At 41.9% G+C, this 22,711-nt stretch overlaps 1 pseudogene; it reads left to right on the top strand.

The window, feature by feature from the left end:
- Positions 1-2,128: 2,128 nt before the first annotated feature.
- LOC119522182 overlaps positions 2,129-22,711 on the top strand; it is a 78,637-nt pseudogene continuing 58,054 nt past the window's right edge.

Genomic DNA, 22,711 nt, shown 5'->3' on the forward strand with positions numbered 1-22,711 from the left:
TCAACCTCTTTTTTGCATAAGGGCTTCTAGTGACTCACTACTTCCTGGCCAGCCCATTTCATCATTGAACAGATCAGAGTAATGTTAAGTGTTAATGTGATAATATATGTAAAGCACTTAACAGTGTCTAATACATAGTAAAAGCGCTCCTCCCTCCCTGACTGTTAGAAAGTGTTCCCTTATAATTAGCTGAATTTTGCCTCCCAGTGGTTTCCACCCTGTTGAACTCTGACTCATTCTGGTTCTCCTTTCTGGGGTCACACAGAACAGTCTTAATCCTTTTCCGCATGACAGCTTTGCAGATATTTTAAGACAGCACCCCCGTCCCATCTCCCCTCCCTCACCACAATTCACTGCACTAATCTCCACCAATCAAGATTGCATCTCCCTTCATAAAGGCGGTTTAAGATTGCCCTCGCTTTCGACAAAATTGTGACATTGTCACTGGAGGCTGTCACTCCGTCTCTGCCTGGGGAGTTGGGACAACGGAAGTGCACTCATCCTGTGGTCCCTGGCCCCTGCGCTGCACTCGGAAAGGGAGCTGAGTTCCACACGTCTGGGTTGCCTACTGAAGGGCCCTCAGAAGAACCAAAACTTTCCGCTGCCAATGGCAGCTTCCCTGTCCTCCTCTACTCACCTCCCCCTCCTCTCTTTCCCATTTCCCCATCCCACTCCTATGGGAAGACTCCTCAGGGATGGGTAAAGTTTCCCCTAAATTGCTAAATCCTTAAATTGGCTTGGAGACCCATGCAAACTGGCTGTCGGGCCACTGGGTAGGAAGCCCTAGCTCACCTCCCTATCCTGGCGCGCCTCAGCTGCCCCTGTAAGGCACTCCGGGAGCCACCCCCACCCCCGCCCCTCGTCTGCCAGTCTACCACTTTCCTGGAGCTAGTGGCAAAACTGGATCGTTCCCCTGGCGGCAGAGGCACGGGCTCGGCAGGGAGCCGGCAGCGGGAGTTACCTTGGGAGCAACAAGCCGCAGCGCTCCGTCGGGCCGCCAGACCAGCCTGTAGGTGGGTCCACGCCTCGGCTGCTCTTGTCCGGCAGCGCGGTACGAAGCAACCGACAGAGCTGCGGACGGCCTACCAGCGGCGGTCCCAAGCCCCGCGCTACCACGCGCTGGACTTACTGTCTGACAGGCGGCCCGCCGAAGCGGCCGGCGGCACGGCGGCGGTTTCGGATGGCGTGCCACTGCGGCCGGAGCGCCGCTGCCCGCCGGCACACCAGCCTGAGCGAGAGAACCTTGGAATTGCTTGTATAGCCCCTGGCCCCCTGCCCTGCCTCACAGGGCCGCAACTGCCCTCAGCAGGTTACGTGCGCCAGGGAGCGCTGGCTGGGGTTCACACAGCGCCAGCTCCAGGCCGAGGAGGCTTCCAACTCTGTAGCTCTTGGCCGCTGCCTGTCGCCAGCGACTGGACGTCGGGGCGGCGGGTTCTGTTGGACACAGTTGGGGGAAGATGGAGCCGAAAAGGCGAGCGAAGGGAGTGGGGGAAGGGGGATGAAGGGCCCTAACTCTGAAGTTCAGTTCAGAACTCAGCTGCTAGCCCGGAGAAGGCTGGCGGAAGTCCAACACACTCCCTGAAGCGTTCCCCAGGGGCGGACTCAAGCGACCTCGCCACGGCCGGGGGACGGAGGTGGGTACGCAGTGCCAGGGTGCGCGCAGCGGTGAGGGCGGATCCATCCAGCCGCGCCCTAATGGCGGTCCCCACCCCACCCCCCGTTTCCAGCTCTGGTCGTGCAGCCTGGCTTGGTCTGCCAAGCTCCGACTTGTAATTCAAACATTTCATCAGCCTAATTGCTGAGCTCCAGGGAGTAAATGGCCGCGCACCGGTAGGCCAGGGGAAAGGGGCGCCTACACCAGCCACCCGAGCGCCCTGCGGAGTGCCACACCCTCGCCTTGGGCCCTGCCTCGCGCCCCCGGAGACAACAAGCTTGAGAGGGAAAGGGATGATGGGGTGGGAAGGCGCGACCGACTGTTGACAACATTTTACCTGGATCCATTCAATTCATTCCTCATGGTTTCCCGGCGATTGCTACATCCCCAGGAGGGCAGATTCTCTGAGTGTTAATCACAGAGTGCATTTTTTAATCACCCTCCTCCCTTCTTTTTTATTAGTGCTGTTATCATATGCTTCTGACCAACACGCCTGGGAACGTTGAGAAAAGACCTAGCTCGGGTGCGGTGGACCTGGGAACTTGGATGGTGCTTTCCCTCTCCTCTTACCAGGCGTGTACTAGGAAGAATGAGCTCTACCTCCTCCAGGTCATGCCTCCAGGCCTTGCTCTCTAGGTGGGAAAAAAGACTTTAGAATTTTCCAGGAGGGCTTATTGGACACACCTCTAATTTTAAATAGAGAAATCAGGCTAATCAACCTGGCAATTATGCTAATAAATTTGTATAACATGCCGGGGTGGGGGTGGGGGAAAGCCATGGGAAACATTTCACTCTTGAGATACAACAGTCTGCAAAGGAGGCAATTGTGTGTGGCAACACTTCCCTGGTAAGACTTCCTCAAAATTATGCCTGAAAACAGAAAAGCTGCAATCCTCACTAAGTGAATGAACCTGAACAAATTTATCACATAAATATAGCCTGTCAGCACCATACAGAAGCCACCTCTTCCTTCCCCACATCCCTCTACCCCATCCTGCTCCTGTTCTTCTTGCAAGGGTATGTAACAGTGATGGAAGACTGAGAGCACTGAGCCACCTCCAAACTGAGATGGAAACCTTGAGCAGGTCACTTCACTTCTTTGGAACCTCTTGTTCCTCATCTGGCAAAAGGCTATAATAAGAGGACTTACCTCACAGTATTTAGAAAGGATTCAAAGGGATGCTGTATGACTGGCCCATAGTAAGGGATCTATAAAGGTATGTTTCCCTTCCCCTCCAGAATTGAAAGATAGTGAGTCCCAGATCCCCTATGTCATACATGGACCATTATCTTCAATGGAGGACGGGACAGATCTCTGAGGGAAAGGGCCTGGTCTCCTGCTTTAGAAGCAGGCCTCACCCTCACCCTCACCCGCACCCTAACCCTAACAAGGGTTAGCTCTTCCAACATGCTATATACACGTGGCAGGCACACTGTTGACAATACAGACGTGATTACATATTTTGATTTGCTATAGTCATTCCTCATCATCATAATTACCATGATAATAACAATAATATCAGCTGAGAGCCTCTGTAATGGAGAAGGAGACAGCAGGAGTATTAAACCTTTCTGAGACAAGCCTTTCTGCCCATGTGGAAATACACTCCAAGAAACCTTGATAACAAGGGACAGTTCAAGAGGCTCTCTCATCTAACTGCTTGCCTCCCAGCAGGCCCCTGCCACAAGGATTATTCATGAATGTCAAGCTTTCCAGAGAAAGACAGCCATTCAGGAAGTCAACAAATATTTTCTGAATACCTACACTGGAGGCAACCTGGCTGGGTTTTAACTGTGACACAGAGATGGACAAAGCCCAGGTCCTGCTCTCAAGGAACCTTTGTCTAGCCAGGAGATAAGGCAAATAAGCAAACAACAGGCCCCCCACCTAGCATCTTCCACCTCTCATTGTCCCAGAGACAGTAGAAAATTGCACTAATATTGTGCAAACAAATTGCCACTATACACTTTTCCTGTTGAAAGTCAAGCAGTGCATACATCTTGTTTCCTTAAGCCTTTCACCACAGCCTAGTTAATACTTGACAAAGGTCCCCTGGGTGTAGACTTCTCCAGTTATTTTTGGTAGAGTGGGCTATCATTTCTAATCAACTGTTTAGTATGGTATTGAAGAGGCTACAGTCGTGTTTCTGGACTCCATATAAGCCAGTTGGGGTTGCCAAGAAAAAAACTCTAGCCCCAGCCCTCACCTCTCATCCCACCAACTGCCTCCTAGATATGTTCCTGCATCTGCCACCTTTCCTTGGCCTTAAACATACCTTTTGTGGTAGGATGAATAATGGCTCCCCAAAATGCCCATGTTCTAACCCCCAGAACCTGTGAATATTTTACTTACATGGCAAAAGGGACTTTGCAAATGTGATTAAGTTAAGGATTATCAGGGTTTGCCTTAGGAGCAATCACATATATCCTTATAAGAGGGAAACAGAGGGGGATTTTACACACACAGAGGAAAAGTCCAGGTGAAGATGGAGCAGAAAGAGATTTGAAGATGCTGACCTTGAAGATTGGAGTGATGTGGCCACAAGCCAAGGAGTGTTGGCAGCCACTAGAAGCTGGATGAGACAAGGAATGGATTCTTCCCCAGAACCTCTAGAAGGAACTGCCTTGCTGACACCTTGATTTTAGCCACATAAGACTCATTTGGGACCTCTAACCTCCAGAACTGTAAAAGAATAAATTTCATTGTTTTAAGACATTGGGTTTGTGGCAAATTGTTACAGCAGCCATAGAAAACTAATACACTTTTATTATAGTTGTATTTCATTCTATGTCATCTAATTTGTTATTCATGTCCTTGCTAGGACTCCCCACCATATTATAAGCTACGATGTCCAGCAGAGGGCCTTGGATCTAGTTGTCATTCAATAATGCATACTTAATGAATAAATGAAATGATACCACTGATCATAAAAGTAGTCAGAGGAATGGTGTGGGGAGAGAATGCCCAGCTCATTGCAATCCATAACTACTGCTGATATACTGCTAACAGTATGCTGGGTTCTGTCAGTGTAGCTCCTCCTATACAAAGAACAAGACATTATATACTTTGTAAACATCCTAAGGGATGTCAATTAGAAAGTATGGTGTGTTGAAGTAGGTACGTAGGTTTGATCTTGAATACTTTTCTGACCTCCTCTCCTACACTCTTGCCCTTTTTCACACTGCTCCAGCGATGTTGCAGCCTCCTTATTCCTCAGCAAGCTAAACACGCTCTCACCTTAGAATCTTTGTCCTGACTATTATCTCTGCTTGGAATGCTCTTCCTCCAGGTCTCAATTTGACTTGTTCCTCACTTCTTTCAGGTCTTTGCTCAAATGTCACCAAGTCAGAGAGGCCGCCCTACAGTCCCTTACAAAGGGCAAAGGTGCCTAGAATCAAGTTTGAAAATTAGAGGAATGTGCTATCTCTCCTAGTTCTATCATCCTAGGAACCTCCACAAACTACTCCCTGCTCTCAAGTTTTTCTCTATTTATCTTCTTTTAATCATTATTCTTTCTGTGCCTGTCTCCAAACATCTTTTTGTCTTCTCTGTCCTTAAATTAACCAATTGGCAATTACAATAGCATATCAAAGGTCTTTCTGAGTGTTAAGCATCTATGATGAACACTTCACACATGCTGTTTCACTTGCCTGATCATATAATATAGGAGATAAAATGGAAAGGGAAAGGGAGCTATTATTTTCACATCCACCCCCTTAGCCACAGGTCCAAAGATCCTGGTTAGAGCTTCCAGCAGGGTGAAGGATCCCCAGGAAGAGGTGGTGCTTCAGACCTGGGGCTTGATTTATTACCCTTTGAGGAAAGGCAATCTGGGACAATGTCCAGCTGCCTCCTCAACCTTACCTAAAAAAATTGCAATTCAGTCCTCAACTGTAGAAACATCCAAGCTTCTGAATTTGCTTATTCCCACCAATGGAAAATCTAGGCTGTCACCTCAATGGGCTTCTGTGTAAAGCCTGGCACTCAGCAGCTATTTGTTGAAACAAGTATTATAAGCATAACAATCTTAGTACTGATACTTTGATAAGACCTTGAGGAGCTCCCCAGGCAGAATCCTGTGGCCAGCTGTTACATTCCAGCAAGTTAAGAGGAAGTAAGCCCTGGGTTCCATATTTGCATGCACAGTCATATGTCTCTGGAGCCCGTCAGGGAGGATTGAGTACAGGAGACAGTGGCCTTTCAGCAGTTACAAGTTGAAGCTTTGTTCCTGTATGTTAGGCTGATACTAATTGGGGTTTATTTGGTAATAGGTGGATGGCTAGGGAAAAAGATGAAACCCAGTAAATTTTCTTATCAAGACTTCTAAGGTGTTTGCCACCAAGGTTTTTGGGAGGGGAAGGATTGTGGAAGACCCTTGGGAATTTTATATGAACTTATTAAGTAGAGGAAGGGGAAAAAGTGAAGCCATACAAAAGACATAAACAGACATTTCTCTGAAAAGGATATACAGTTGGCAAATAAGCACGTGAAAAGATGTTCAACACCATTAGTCATCAGGAAAATGCAAATTAAAACTACCATGAAATATCACTACACACCTATTAGAATGGCTAAAATAAAAAAAATAGTAATAACATCAAATTCTGGGGAGGATTCAGAGAAACTGGATGACTCATACATTGTTGGAGGAAATTTAAAATGGAACAACCACTGTGGAAAACAGTTTGGCAGTTTCTTAAAAAAAATATGACATGCAATTACCATATGACCCAGCAATTGGACTCTTGGTCATTTATCCCAGAGAAATGAAAACTTATGTTCATCCAAACATTTCTTAGCAGCTTTATTTGTAATAGTCAAAAACTGTAACAGCCCAGTTGGCTTTTAATGGGTGAATGGTTAAACCAACTCTGGTACATCCATACCATGGAATATCACTTAGCAATAATAAAAAGAAATGAACTATTGATACATCTAACAACTTGGATAAACCTTAAGAGAATTATGCTGAGTGAAAAAAAGCCAATCCCAAAAGGCTGCATACTGTATGATTACAATGTTATAACATTCTTGAAGTGAAAAAATTATAGAGATGGAGAACAGATTAGTAGTTGCCAGGTGTTAACGAGATTCATTCAAGCTGTGATGAAGTTCAGTACTAAAAAGGAAACAGATTGTCCTGCCCAATACCCTAGCTGGTGGATCACTGAATCTAAAAGTGGGGGAAAGAAAAAAATATTGCGTTCTGAATCATCCAGTAGTTAGATGGAGCTGGGTAAGAAGAGGAGGGGGATCTTTTACTGGCTCCTGGGCAAAAAAAAAAAATGATCTCATACATCTTTCCTGTCTTGAATTCTTCTGATGTGCCCAACAGTAGCTGAAGTTGGCATGGAGCCCTGGCTCAGTGACTCTGGTCTGTACTCACTCCAGTGCTGAGGTGGTTCCTTTCCTCACAACTATGGGAGCAAGAAACACACCAAAAATAAACAAACATTTCCTCATATGAAGTAAGCCTATAGTCCAGTGCATGGGATCCCATTAGGCAGGTTCTCACCAGCTAGATTTGCTGCAAGATAGTCACTCCCTTCTAAAGCATGCACAGAGACTGACTTCAATAAGTCTGATATTAGCCTATCTATGGGCAGACATTTTTTAACCCATATCTGGGTATTTATCCGTGGCTCCCCTCTCCTCTCAATTCCAGAATCCTGATTGGCTAAAGGTTCCATCGCAAAGCAGCAGAATAGCTCTCTGTGCCGGTTTGAATGTATTATGTCCCCCAGAAAAAGCCATATTCTTTGATGCAATCTTGTGGGGCAGACATAATAGTGGGGATTAAGTTGGAATGTTTGGATTAGGTTGTTTGCATGGAGATGCGCCCCACCCAACTGTAGATGATAACTGATGGGATATTTCCATGGAGGCATGGCCCCACTCATTCAGGGTGGGCCTTGATCAGTGGAGCCATACAAATGTGCTGACTCAAAGAGACTGAATGCAGTGCAGCTGTGAGTGACGTTTTGAAGAGGAGCAAGCTTGCTAGAGAGGAACATCCTGGGAGAAAGCCATTTTGAAACCAGAACTTTGGAGCAGACGCCAGCCACGTGCCTTCCCAGCTAACAGAGGTTTTCCGGACGCCATTGGCCATCCTCCAGTGAAGGTACCCGATTACTGATGTCTTACCTTGGACACTTTATGGCCTTAAGACTGTAACTGTGTAGCCAAATAAACCCCCTTTTTATAAAAGCCAATCCATCTCTGGTGTTTTGCATTCTGCAGCATTAGCAAACTAGAACACTCTCCATCTTGTGTAAGCCTCTTAGAGGCATGAAAATAAAGGCTGCTATTGACCATGTAATGGTAAAATAAAGACCTTGAAGGAATTAAAAAGTTAGCATGTAGATCTAGGATCTTGCATTATTAAACACTTGTTTTTACCCATGACCAAAGAGTCAGCCTAGAAAACATCATCTCTCCTGCTTCCAGAAGGACCATGTCTTGTGAAAAAGAAATTCTAAAGAGGCTTGGCAGAGGCATTACCTTGATTAAGAAATGAAGGGTACAGGCTCAATAGAGTTAAAGGAGAAAGAGGAGGAGGAGGACAAGGAGAAGAAGAAGGAGGAAAAAAAAGAGTTCCCCTTCTTTTGAGCTCTCCTGGATCTTGTGTGGGGTCTACTAGGGAAGGTTGAGACAGCAAGAGGAAAGGGAAGTTGAAGTATATCCATTACTACTGCTGTTCCTGGAAGAAGGGGATGTGTGTATTTTGTGTGTGTGTGTGTGGGGGGGGTGTCTCACTTCCTCCCCATTTACTCTTATAATAGTGGAAGTGATTTAGAAGAATGCAGAAGCTTCATTTGCTATAGAAACCATTTGGGCTTCCCTTGGAGACTTTTTGGCTTAGGGTTCTCACAGGGCCAGCAATTTGCAAAACTCCTGTCTAGGTGATTGGCATCTCCTGAAATTGTACAGTGCACAGCCCATACAACCCTATACATAATCTTAGCACTGAGTTAGGGCACCCTTAATGACACCTGAGGGCAAGGGGGAAGTTAGGGGTAACCATAAGATGCTCATTGCAAATTTGTAAATATCCAGGCAAGATAGAAATGACACCAAGAGTAGCAGTTGGGCTTCAAGCTAGACATCATTAAACACTTCCTGACTCTGAGGCACAAGGAGATGGGATCAAGAAATGTTGCAAAATAATTTTTTCAAGAGAGTTAAGGAAAGGATAGAATATTCTTTTTCCGGGCTGAATTAAGTACAGTCCTGCTTGGAGGTGAGGTAGACATGAGGCCCCTCGGAGACCTGGCTAGTTCTAGGGCTTGCAAATTTCTTGGAGGAGAAAAGCACCTAGATAATGATCCAAGCCTCAAGAAAAAAAGTTTAAATGTCAATAATCAGATCAAAACATCCAAGATTGGCAAAGACAAGGTGATAATAAAGCTAGACTAGAGTCAAATGTACGGGAATAGTTAGGAAATTGTCTTTCTGATGTTCCAGACCTGTCACTGATGAGACTGCTTTATATAAGTCTATTGCAGAGAAATAAGCACCACAGATTTTTATCTCAGAACACACAAATGTACACATGCATGTGCACACACATTCAAAGAAGCTTAAGATAAAAAAGCATCATGTTTAGAGAAACCTTGATTTTCTGTCTTGTTTCTCCCACCATAGTGAAAGATATGCTCTGTATTGACCATGGAAACATTTTCTTATAATTGACATAGATATCCTGGCGTTTGAGCCTACTGAATAATAGTGATACAGGAGACTCTGGGCTGAAGTGGAAACAAGTAAAATAATACTGATAAGAATAATAACAAAATAATATTCTAGTTGGGGAGATCATATATATACAGCATATGAAACTGATAAATAGCACAGGATAATGTCTAAATCAAGTATAAAAGTTATATAGTTATTATTATGAAGATAATCCAGAAGGATTCTAATTTTGCTGTGCAGCCTTGAACAAGTCCCTTCTCTTCTCTATGCCTCTGCTTCTTCACTTCTAAATTGAAGGGGTTGGACTCTATGGCTTCAGATAACCATGCCAACCTTGTTGTTCTTTGGCACTGTGATTGGGGGTATTCTGCCCTGTGCTACTATTGCTATGGACCCAGATCCCTGAGATCTTGCTCAGAACATGCACGAGCAGCTCAGTGCTCTCTCATAGAAGTAAAAAAGGGAAAAGGAATCACAGAACAAGAAACAGTTCTAGATAACTCAAAACTGACAATTCAAGCCCCTCCCCTACCCATCCTTCCTGTCTCTCCTCTGTCCCCACACACACATCATGCACACACATACATACACTGAGGTAGGTGTTTCCTTAACTTTGGATCATTGTGCTATTTCCACTAACGTCTCCCACAACCAGGTAGGCAGGGAAATTAAATAGCAGCACCCACTCTGGGCCATCCTTATTGTCTCACAGGACTTTTTTGGTTAAGGAGGGGTTGAGCAGCAAAACAAAATTGTATTAGTTCAATGACCCAGGTGTTTGGAAAAATTGATGTGCGGGGATTTTAATTATCCCAGTTTTAGGTAAAATTTAGTGTGGATTTCTATGATCAGAGTTTTAGATAAAATTGAAGGGGGGGATTCCAGTGTCCTGGATTTCAAGTAAAATTGATGAATGGGGGTTTAAATGTTCCAAGTGTCAGGAAAAATTGATGTGCAAATATTTCTATGATAAAGATATGCCCATGTTCCATGGGTACAAATGAATGGAAATATGTTGTACTGCTTGATTGTGTGCCCTATATCTTTACCAGGCTTGGGCTCAGGCTGTGATGAAGGTTGAGCCACTGCTTCATGCTAACTTTCCTTTTTTTCAGTCATCAACAACCATCCAGTGAAGTTCTGCTATGTTCTGTGTGGGGTAGTAAAAACCACAGCAAACTGAGTATCAAGAGAAATGGGTTTGAGCCTCTGCTCTGCTCTGTTGTGTGAACTTGAGCAAGTCACTTTTCCTCTCTGTGCCTTAATTTCTTCTTTTGTAAAATGGATATTAACATTTCTATCCTGTGATCATCACAAGATTTTCTGGAGACACAAGTAAGATGACAGAGGACACAGTGCTTTGTAAATTATAAAATTCTATATTATCATGAGGTGAACAGCCATGTAAGCAAATAAACTCCCTGATCTTGAAAAGTTTACAGCCTAGTTGAGGAGATAAAACATAGAAGTTAAACTGAATAATAAATCAAGTTGGTGATTTATTATAGGAAGTCATAAATGAGGGAGATCAATCTTGGGCAGAAGAGATAAGGGAAGGCTTACTGGAGGAAGAGATATAGATAGTACATTTATACCTATTTTGCATATTTTCTTCACCACAATTGACCTTGGAAATGAGGTCCATTCTTAGGTGTGCATCGTGAACTAGGGCTTCTGAGAGGAGGGAGCAGAAAAGCCAATAGACCATCTTGATGGGCATCTTGAGACAACTTCTCTGTCATGGACTCCTCTATCTAAGTAATGATAGAGTTGTCAAACCAATAGGTATCAGCAATGAGGTGAGTGTCATGAAAAGGCCTTGGCAAAAAGAAGCAGCTCTTTCTGGGTCGTTTCGAGTTCCTCTCTGTCAGCTTCATACCTTCCTAAATGCCAGCCCACCGAGTCCTGCTATATATCCATCTTCTGATTGTGATAACTGTCATTCTGTCTCAGAGGATGGTCTGGATGTAAATGCCAAGAATGGAGGGGAATAGATAAAGTGGCTGTAATAAGGACACTAGGAAAAAGGACTGGGGCACTAGCATCCTAATTATCAATTGTCCTATGGTTACTCTTTAGGAAACACGTGCTGCAGCAGAGAAAATGGTAAATTAAAGCCCCTTGCTCTCAATAAAAAATGATAAATGTGACGATGCTGTTGATGCCTGTGTTTACCAAATAATGATAATTGGAAAATATGACTCAAAATTCACCATGCACACAAATTACAGCTAGGCATAAAATAATTCAGAGGGAATTTAAAAGAGAGTGTTTTCCTCTAGTAGTGTGCTAGAGCTGGTTTACATCAGCTGGCGAGAGAGATGATGTTAGGCATCTCTTCCCAACTCCACATTCAGTGACATCGCACTGGTAGCCTGAAATTGGCCATGGCTGGAGTATTTACATCATGGAAATTGGCAAAGACTGCAAATTAGGGTTGTTGGGAATTTTTCTTGGAGTGTCAATTTGTTAAAAATTTACCAGCACACCATTGAACATACCCTGCCTCAATTCTCAAAAGATTTGAGGGGTAGCTGGAAGATAAGGGTTGGTATTGAATACCTAAGAGTCTTGGCTCTCCTCCACTAGACTGTAAGCTCTATGAGAATAAGAACCAGATCTTGTTCTTATGTGTTTTCCCAACACCAAGTTCAATGCCTGGTGCATTGTAGGTGCTCAATAAATATATCCAGGTATAAGTGTGTCTATTTTCAATTCAAAAATTGATTTTTGAAATTCATGAAAGGTTTTCCCACTCAAGTGAAGAGCATAGTCAAGTTTTTCAAAGTTTGCATCTCCTTGAATTTGAGCACCTCCTTTACTAATGCTGTGTATATGTCCTAGTATGAAAATAACACAGCTGTGCATCAAGAGAGATGTATTCTAGTGAAGGGTTGCCATGCTGCACAACTCCAGGTGACTACAATGGGAATTATGCCCCCAAGAGTTGTACAACAGGGTGTCCCTGAGTCCTAACTCTGCTATTTCCTGTCTGTGTGACATCACTGTGGCCACTTGTCATCAGTTTCCATTTCAGTCCCTGTAAAATGGCAGAATTTGACTTAAGCAGTAGTTTCCAGTTTTTTTTAATTTTGTTTTGCTTTGTTCTATTATTTTATTTTAAATTTTTTTCAGTGGAATCCTTTCTTCAAATGAAAGCTAATGCAGAAGACCAGTTGATAAAACAGATATAAGTAGTGCTGCTTTAGTTTAAGCTATGCTGGGGACTCAGAGCCTCCCACTTGGCTGCCAGCTATAGTTCCCAGCTAGCCTCCCACTAAGACATCTTTGAGGAGTTCCTAAAGGACTGAAAACCACTGGCCTAGCTAGCTTGTCCTTAAGAGAACTCCCAGCTCTGTGATCTTCAATGGTGGCCTCCATTAATGGGTTTTGAATTATTACAATTCTGGAAAGTTAGCCCTCACCAAAGTGGTCCTCAAATCTTGTAGGTATCACATAACCCAGTATGGCAGCTAACCAATGACAGATCCATATTCCTTCTTCCAATTCTGCATGGAGAACAGGACAGTAAGAACTTTCCATTTCCTTTCTCCACATTCTTATCCCTGCAAGGCCAGTCTCTAAAGAGGTTTTGCCCCAAGGTTTAGCTTGGAAACTTGGGTCAAGGAATGGAATAGTAGCTTGGGTTTCCTGTCTGGCATTTTTGCTACAAATGAAGCAGATGAGGTGCCTGTTTCCCGACCAATCCCCAAGTGAGCTTACTTCCAGCCACATCAGACTATTGACTATCTCTTAAATCTATTTGTCCTTTCTCACTTGTCTGTCTTTATGCATGCTTTTACATATACACTCACTCAATGAAACAAATATCTGTTGAGCACTTCCTATGTACCTGGCATTGGGTATAGAGTAAGAAACAAAACAAACACGACCCCTGCCTCATGGAGCTTTTGTCCTAATGGAGCTGGTCCCTCTTCCTTGAATTTTATCTCCACCCTCATCACAATTACTGTTCACCCCAAAAACTCCTACTCATCTTTCAAATCCCAAGTCAAATACCACCTTCTCTGTTGAGTAGTATCCCCTATAGCACTAAGCACCACAATAGCACTCATTTTATCTTTTTCACTAGAATAGGAACTTCTTAAACACCACAGTGTTGCTTCATTTATCTTTTTGTGTCCCTCCCACCCTTTATCTGGCACAGAATAGGTACTCAATAAATGTTTAAATGAACACTATTTCTATAGATGTTATCATTATCAAAGTACTTTTACAAACCTGATCTCTTTGGCTTCTCAAAACAACCCTGAAAGGGAGGCATGACAATACTTACTGTCCCAGGTTATAGGTGAGAAAAGCAAGCCCCTGAGCAGCACTTCAGGTCCTTCAAGTTCGAGGATGGCTTGTAAACTGGCTCCAGCGACCCTACCTCACTGTTCTTTCCTGTCAATCACACTGCTACCCTGAACTTCCAGAGCACTTGGCGATCTGCAGACAGACTTTGGCAAGTGGCCTGCACCCTGTTTTAAAAAATTCAATTAGTTATAAATCAGAAGATTTCACATTAAAAATTCTAGATTTCTACCATCTCTTATGCATTTGAATATGGCCACACATGGCTAGGGCTGAGGAGCAGTTGCTTCTTTTAGTCAAAGCATACACTCTTCACTTTGCCAAAATCCCTATCACTCCCTGTTGTACTGCATTAAGCAACCATCATTCATTTGCTAGCATTAATATTTATAGGGTTCATTTGAGTTTGTACCCCTGGACTTGTCTGATCTCCACCTTTGCAAAAATGAGGAAATGGAGGCCTATACAGAGAAAACAACTTGTTCAAGGTCACATAAATAATCTGTGTCACTGAAAGGTAAAGGGCCTCTTCTCCCCAGGCCAGGGATCTGTCCTCTGCCCCGGGTGGCATGACCTATGAACAGCTGCCATCTCATGAATGTGCTTTGGCAAGCAAGGTAACACTTTGGCTCTCCCTGCAGCTTGCTAGAGTGCCTAGAGCCTTGTCAGGCTATACCTGTGAGGGGATACAAATGCAGCATAGGTTGGGACATGTTCCCTCAATATGCAGTCTGACTAAGAAAGAGAGAGGATGGTGCTGCTCCAGAGATATCAAGGAAAAGGATGCTCTGGCTGCTATTGGATGGGGGGCCAGACTCAGACAGACTCAGGGTCTTGGGGAGCTTGCCATGGGAGTGGGAGCTGGGCCTCAGTTTGGAAGGCCAGAAATGGAAATGTACTGCCCACCCCCCTCCTCCCGGGATGTTCAGGCTCAGGAACACAAATCTCTACTAACCAAATTCTTCAGAGCTTGGTGTAAGAAAAGGCAGATGTCAACTCACTAATTTCCCCTTGGGGACAATGCTGCTTAGGTCACCCACAACTAACATTCAAGGGCCTTCTCTCCTGGTAGGTCAGTCCACTCAGGAGGCTGAATGCATCCTCAGGAGGTCTCTTGGTCATTACAGAATTAGGACAAAGGAGTTTAAATATTCTTCAAGGATGTTTCTCTTGATTCAGGGAGTCTGGTCTCCACAGCTCAAGTTTTTCTCCTCTGTGTGTTAGGGCAATTCTCACACCTTCTCAGAAATTTGGAATCTACACGGTTTCCCACACAACACCCCCTAACAGGTACACTCTCTGTTATGAAATCACAATTATCTCAGGTAAGTTACAACACATTTGAATGGAATCATCAAATTTTCAACTAGGAGGTACTAAGAGATTCCCTGTCCTGTCCGTTCATTTTATAGATAAGGAAACATCTCCACTGAAGAAGCAGAACTTGCCCAAGGTCATGTAGCCAATTAATAACAAAGTTGTCATCCAAACTCTAGGGCTCTCAACCCCCACGCCAGAGCACTTCCCTCTCCAGCAGTGAGTGGGTAACACCTTTTTAAGGATCAACTTATTTTCCTGACTGAGTTTAGAAACACCAGTTCCCATCAGCAGCCATTTGCACATGCTGTCTTCAGTTTTTGGCTCTATCACTTCTGTAGACAGCTAGCTTCATTGAATATGGGTTGATTTTTACTATTTATAATCTCAGATGAAGATCTTCCATGCTTTTATATCTCTAACTTGGGACAGTACCTTTTTTGGGTCTTATGGATCCTAACTTAATGCCCATGGTGAGTTGTGGGTCCCTTCCCTGCCAGAGGAGGTTCTTTCATATCTGGAAGAGGAGAGACTCTGGAGCAAGGTTGCTATCCTCCTGAGTACTTCCCTCACACCTCCATTTCCTTTCCTGGAAAGCAAGGGCAAAACTCATAACCCACTTTCCAAGAGATTCATTGGAAGGGATGGGAAACCGTCAGTATCCATGAAGCGTTAAATAAGGTTCCTCTCACCACAGACGCCTGACCTGCCTCTGGAAGTTTCCTAACGTCCTATACATCTGCTCTAATTGGCATTCCAGAGCTACTGTTCCTGCTGGGAATTGTTAATCCAGTCTGCATAGCTTGCTCTGGCCTCAGCAGCTCTTTCTCTCTTGGAATCATTCCCTCACCTTTATTTATATCCAGAGTGGAGACCCCATGTAAAGACAATCACTATCCACCTATAGCACTATTGTTAGGGGTGGGCACACATGCGTGTGCACACACACGCACACATACTGCATGGGTCCCAGTACCCGCTATGTTTCACATCAGAGAGGTTTGGGCAAGCAAGACAAACAGCGAACTTTAGCCTTGTCAAGAGTGGAATTAAGGCATATTGCAGGGGCTTTTCACTAATGCTAACTATGTAAAACAGTCTGAGGTCTAGCTTTAGTCTTAGGTCTGGCCAGATAGTTTTAGAACTTGGTCTTTCTCTACATCTTGAAGCTTAGAAGAAGATTGGATAAGCATCAGATTCATTCCGAAGGGCAATTGAAAATGCTCTCTCCTTTCTCCTCTTCTTCCTCCCTCTAGCACCAAACTTCAGATTTCATTTACATCCTACCCCAAGAGCCAAACACCTCCTGCAAGAGTCAGGAATCTTCTTTGTATTAAGAGTCATCAGATCCTCTTAAGAAGGACAGTTTCGAAGTTGCTGTTGTTATTTTCAAAGTATGCTTAAAATGCCCAGAAAGGGACAATGATTTAGCCTTTTAAATAAGGAAGATTTCCAGGAAAGAGCAGCTTTGAAATTTCTCCTGGATTAAGGTGGAAATGATATTTAGACTTTTGTCAACTAAATTCAAAGGGGAGACCAGATGATCTGATCCATTTAGTTTAATTAGTGTAGAGGAGTGGCTTGAGGTTTCTGGAATTTTACGTACTTTTGCCCAGAACTCCAGGGACCAAGCATCTAGAAATAAAGAAAACTGGACTACAATGTAATGGCTGCATGAATCCCAGTCATGGTGGCCTGAAGTCCTGAGACAAGAATACAAGGACTTTGATAGACATGAGGGGGAGGAAAGTAAACTATTTAAAGAACATCTACCATAGACCACCCACTGTGCTAGACATTTTACATACGTTATCTCATTCAATCCTCATAACAATTCTGTGGAGATGATTATTCCAATGCTACATATGAGAAAATTGAGGCATTGAGAGGATGATATTTTATTTTGGCTGCCCAGAAGCTTTCCCTTCCTTTTGATAAAAGATACACAGTTTTCCTTTAAAGATCCTAGTTCACCTCCATTCTTAGTCCATGTCTTTCAGGCAGGGTGCTCAGGATGAGGCATGTGATCCAGGCATGACCAATCAACACTCTGAATTCCTAGTAAGTTATTGGTTCAGGGAATTGCACATGCCCCATGGTGGTCCAATCAGTGTGAATCCTGGACTTTCATTGGAATTCCCAGGAAATATCCCTTCCCCAACACACACACACAAAGTCAAGCCTGGAATGGTATAGCATGGAGTTGCTGGCAGTCATCTTGCCATCCTAAAGAGAAAGCCTGCCTGAGTGTGGAGCCAACTGGAGAAGGGAGGGCTGATCCCAATAACAGCCTTTGAACGAAGGACCAAGCTGCATCTACCATTAAACTTTTCAGTTACATGAGCCTATACATCCCCTTTTATTCTTAAGCCAATTTTCATTAGGTTTTCTGTCACTTGCAATGAAAATAATTCTTACTGATAGAGTGAATGACTTGTTCAAATTCATCAACCTGATAAGTGGAGGAACTACAATTGAAACCTATGTAACCAAGCCTTCTCTAAACTATGTTGCCTTTTAGAGAATCTTTAAATCCTCTAGGTCAGTTCCCTTCTTGAATCCACCTTTAGTCCTTTTATACCCTGAGCAGTCTTCTCTGGCTATGTTTCAGGTGATTAAGAACCTTCTTAAAGGGTGGGGGCAACACTAAACACAGTACTCCAGGTGTGACCTAGCCAGTCTAAGAGAGAATGGGATGACTGCTTCCTCCCTTATAGATTATATACATTTAGTAGTGCAGCCTCAGATTACATTAGCTTTTACAAAAGCCATGCCACACTAAATTTGTCACCATGAAATTAACTATCAACTAAAACCCCTGAATCCTTTTCATTTATGCTATTGCAAAACTACATCTCCCACAATCTGAACTACTCCTATTAGTTTTTTTTTAATTGCAGTTATATTCACACACCATACAATCATCCTAAGTGTACAATCAATGGCTCTTGGCATAATCACATAGTTATGCATTCATCACCAAAGTCAATATGAGAACATTCTCATTTCTTCTGAAAAAAAATCCCATACTGTTTATATTCCCCTATTATTAACATTTATCTTTGGTATAGTGCTTTTATTTCAATTAATGAAAGAATATTACAATGTTACTGTCAATTATAGACCTTAGTTTGTATTAGTTGTATTTTTCCCATATACCACCCCATTATTAACACCTTGTAATAGTGACACTTTTTTTCTCGTTTATTTAAAAACTTTCTCTGTACCATTAATGACCGTCATCCACTCTAGGCTTTGCTAAATTTTACAGTCCCAGTTTTTATCCTCTAGCTTTCCTTCTGGTGACATACACAACCCTAGCCTTCGTCTATCAACTATACTCACACTCAGTTTTGTTATTACACTTACCAGTATTGTGCTGCCATCACGCAGTATTGTGCTATCCATTTCTGAACATTTACAATCAACCTTATTAAACATTTGGTACTCCTTAAGCATCGATTTTCCAATGTCTATCCTTTTTCTATCTCCTGACAACCTATGCAAACTCCCAGAGTTTGCATGTTATGACCAGTTCATATTACTGAGACCATGCGATATCTGTCATTTTGTTTCTGGCTTATTTCATTCAACATAATGTCCTCAAAGATCATCCACATCGTTGTCCTATTAGGTTTTTTAAATTATTTTTACAATTCAATGTGTTTTAATATATTCAAAAGGTTGTGCAACCATCACCACTATCTAATTCCATAATATTTTCAGAGCCCAAAAAGGAGCCCTGCACCTATTAGCAATCATTCCACGTTTCCCCCTCACTGCAGCTCCTGGAAACCACTAATTTACTTTCTATGTCTATGGATTTGTCTATTCTAGACATTTCATATAAATGGAATCATACAATATGTGGTGTTCTGTGACTAGCTTTTTTCACTCATAACATTTTCAAGGTTCGTCCACGTTGTAGCAGATATCAGTAATTCTTTCCATTTTATGGATGAATAATATTCCATTGTATGGATATGCTGCATTTTGTTTATCCATGAACCGGTTGATGGATATGTGGTTTGTTTCTACATTGGGGCTATTGTGAATAATGCTGCTTATCAAGTACAGGTTTTTGAGTGGAGGTATGTTTTTATTTCTCTTGGGTACAAATCTAGGAGTGGAATTGCTGGGTCATATGGAAACGCTTATGTTCAACTTTTTAAGGAACTGCCAGACTGTTTTCCACAGTAGCTGCACCATTTTACATTCCCACCAGCAATGAATGAAGGTTCAAATTTCACCAATATCCTCACCAACACTTGTTATTTTCTGTTTTTTATTATAGCCAGTGTAGTCGGTATGAAGTGGCATCTCACTGAGGTTTTTTTAATTAGAGAAGTTATAGGTTTACAGAGCAATCATGCACAAAATACAGGATTCCTATATACCATTCTACTATTTCCATATTATATTGCTATGGTACATTTCTTATGATTGATGAAAACACATTTTTACAATAGCACTATTAAGTATAGTCCATAGTTTAACTTAGGGTTCACTGTTTGCCTTGTGCATTCCATTGATTTTTTTAAATTTTATTCTATTATCATATATAAAACCTAATATTTCCCCCTTTTAACCACATTCAGATATATGTTCACTGCTGTTAAAAATGTTCATATAGTTCTGCTGCCATCACCACCATCCATTACCCAAACATTTACATCATTAATAATAAGAACTTGGTACATTTTAAGCCATAGCTCCCTCTTACCTATCCCCATCTGTTCCCCCGGTAACCTACATTCTAGTTTCTAACTGTATGAGCTTGTTATTTATAATTATTTCATATCAGTAAGATCATAAAATATGTGTCATTTCACATCTGGCTTATTTCACTAAAATGATGCCTTCAAGGATCATGTTGTCACATGGATCAGAACTTCATTTCTTTTTATGGCTGAATAATATTCCATTGTGTGCATGTAGCACATTTTGCTTATCCATTCCTCAGTTGATGGACATAATGGATTGCTTCCATCTTTTGGCAATTGTAAATAATGCTGCTATGAACATCTGTTTGAGCCCCTGATTTTTATTCTTCTGGGTATATACCTAGAAGCAGGATTGCCAGATCATATGGAAATTCTATAAATTACTTTCTAAGGAACCACCAAACTGTCCTCCATAGCAGCTGCATGATTTTACATGCCTACAATCAATAAATCAGAATTCCTATTTCTCTAAATCCTCTCCAACACTTGATTATTTTTGTTTTTTTTTAATAGTAGCCATTAAAATGGGTGTGACATCGTACCTCATTGTGGTTTTGATTTGCATTTCTCTAATGTTTAATGATATTGAGCATCTTTTCATAAGCTTTTTGGTCATTTGTATGTTTTCTTTAGAGAGATGTCTATTCAAGAATTTTGCCCATTTTTTCATTGGTTTGTTTGACTTTCTAATGTTGAGTTGAAGGTAGTTTTTATATATTCTGGATATTAAACCCTTATCAGATATGTGGTTTCCAAACATTTTCTCCCATTATGTAGGTTATAGTTTTACTTTCATGGTAAGTCCCTTGAAGCACAAGAGTTTTAAATTTTGATGAGGTCCCATTTATCTTTTTTCTTTTGTTGCATGTGCTTTGGGTATAAAGTTTAAGGCACCATTGCCTAACACAAGTTCTTCAAGATGCTTCCCTACGTTTTCATCTAGGAGTTTGAATGTTCTGCCTCTTAAATTTAGGTCTGTGATCCATTTTTTTTTAGTTTTTTATTGTGAAATATAAAAGATGTACAGAAAAGTGATAACTTTCCAAGAACAGCTTAACAAGTATAGAGCAAATTTCAAAGCATGTTCTGGGTTACATTTACACCATTTCAATTATTTCTCTACTGTAAAGTATAACATATATATACAGAAAGATGGTAACTTTCAAAGTACAATTTAACAAGTAGTTATAGAGCAAATTTCAAAGAATGTTATGGGTTACACTTCCATAATTTCAGTTATTTTCTTATTGTGATATATAACATATATACAGAAATGTGATAAATTTCAAAGTGTAATTTAACAAAGTAGCTACAGAGCAAATTTTGAAGTAGTTATACATTACAGTTCCACCACGTCAATTATTTTCTTCTAGCTATTCTAGTACCCTAGAAACTAAAAAATATACTATTTACATAAAGATTTAGTATTCATAATACTTTGTTAAGACCTATCTTGTCAGTTGCTACCCCTCTCTCATTTGATCACTGTTTCAATCTTCAGGGATGTCTGGGCAGTGAACCAACCTAACTTGCTCATGCTGAAAAGGGGTGTCGATATTATGGGGAAGGGGGATGCAACTGGTCGATGTTCTTGGAGAGGCTGTTGCCTCTGGGTTTTAGGCCTTGGCTGGCATAGGAACACTTATGGATTTAAGTTTCTGGGAGATAAACTTAGTGAGGGAAACTTTTATACAATTTCAAATAGGGACCTAGGTATTTTGGGACTACTGTTGGTTAGAGCTTGGTGTACTGTGGGCATTTGGGATACCTAGCTGGAGCTTGTATAAGAGTAACCTCCAAGATAGCCTCTTGACTCTATTTGAAATCTCTTAGCCACTGAAACCTTATTTTGTTACCTTTATTTCCCTCCTTTTGGTCAAAAAGTCACTCTCAATCCCTTGATGTCAGGGCCAAGCTCATTCTTGGAGTTGTGTCCCACATCACCAGGGAAATTTACTTCCCTGGGAGTCATGTCCCATGTAGGGGGGCTGAGTAATGAATTTATTTGAAGAGTTGGACTTAGAGAGAGAAAGCCCACATCTGAGCAACAAAAGAGGTTCTTTGGAGGTGACTCCTAGGTATAATTATATGTTGGCTTAGCATCCCTTTTACAGTCATAAGTTTCACTAGAGCAAGCCTCAAGATCGAGGGCTTGATTTATTAAGTAGGGGGTTCCTAAATGCATGTAACATATATTCTGCTCAAGATAAACAGTGTCTCACATTATCTTCACTTAGTTGTACAATCATAATTACTCAAATTTTAAACAATTATCATAACCAAAAATACCCCAAAGCTCTTATCAGCAGCTAGTTATTTGCCCCTAGTATTGGTGTGCTACTGGTAATGTATTCCTATTAAATATAGTCTATAATGTGCAATAGGCAGTTTTTACCATATGCTATTCTGTTGTTAACTCTTGGTGCCAGTGTCATACCTGAGAAGTAGGTCATGCAAGCACTTGTGGGATACACATCTTTAAACAAGCCCTTCCAATCATATTTGCCTTCAGTTCAGCACTGATACTTATAAACCCATTAACGAAATATCATCGCCTCTGTTCATTCCCATACCTTTAAGTTCACTGTCATTAATATGTCTGTACATCAGACCCCCTTCACTAGCTTCTGACTATCTCTAGTTCCCCAATATCCTACATTATAAGACATTGATTTTACATTGTTCATGGAGTTCATATTAGTGATAACATACAATATCTCTCCTTTTGTGTCTGACTTATTTCACTCAGCATTGTGTCTTCACGGTTCATCCATGTTGTCACATGTTTCAGGACCTCATTCCTTCTTGCTGCTGTATAGTATTCCACTGTATTATATACCACATTTTGTTTATCCACTCATCTGTTGAAGGATCCTTGGGTTGTTTCCACCTCTAGACACTTGTAAACAATGCCACTATGAATATTGGTGTGCAAATGTCTGTTCATAACACTGCTTTCAGAACTTCTGGGTATATACGGAAGAGTGAAATTGCTGGATTGTA

This window comes from Choloepus didactylus, chromosome X, assembly GCF_015220235.1.
Source record: "Choloepus didactylus isolate mChoDid1 chromosome X, mChoDid1.pri, whole genome shotgun sequence".
NCBI lineage: Eukaryota > Metazoa > Chordata > Mammalia > Pilosa > Megalonychidae > Choloepus > Choloepus didactylus.